The sequence below is a fragment of the Diachasma alloeum genome, unplaced genomic scaffold, assembly GCF_001412515.2.
Source record: "Diachasma alloeum isolate Michigan unplaced genomic scaffold, Dall2.0 Dall_scaffold_01045, whole genome shotgun sequence".
In the NCBI taxonomy this organism is placed as follows: Eukaryota; Metazoa; Arthropoda; class Insecta; order Hymenoptera; family Braconidae; genus Diachasma; species Diachasma alloeum.
The window spans coordinates 183677-183940 of NW_021681157.1; the positions used below are offsets into that span (position 1 = coordinate 183677).

Genomic DNA, 264 nt, shown 5'->3' on the forward strand with positions numbered 1-264 from the left:
GAGTCGTCTTCAACGGCTCCAGCCCCACTTCATCAGGAACGTCACTCAACGACATTCTACATCCAGGTGGAAAACTTCAGACCAACGCCATGGACGTTCCAACATGGATGAGAAAGCAGAGGCTCGTGTTTGGCACTGATATAGTCAAGATGTTTAGGCAAATACGAGTTCATCAGGATGATTGGGACCTGCAGAGAATTTTGTGGGTTGACGACAACAAACAGCAAATCTCCTACCAGCTCACCACCGTCACCTACGGGCTCA

At 49.2% G+C, this 264-nt stretch overlaps 1 protein-coding gene across 1 annotated transcript in view; it reads left to right on the forward strand.

Moving 5' to 3' along the window:
• LOC107045668 overlaps window positions 1-264 on the forward strand; it is a 6344-nt gene that overhangs the window by 2901 nt on the left and 3179 nt on the right. The window lies entirely within an intron of this gene.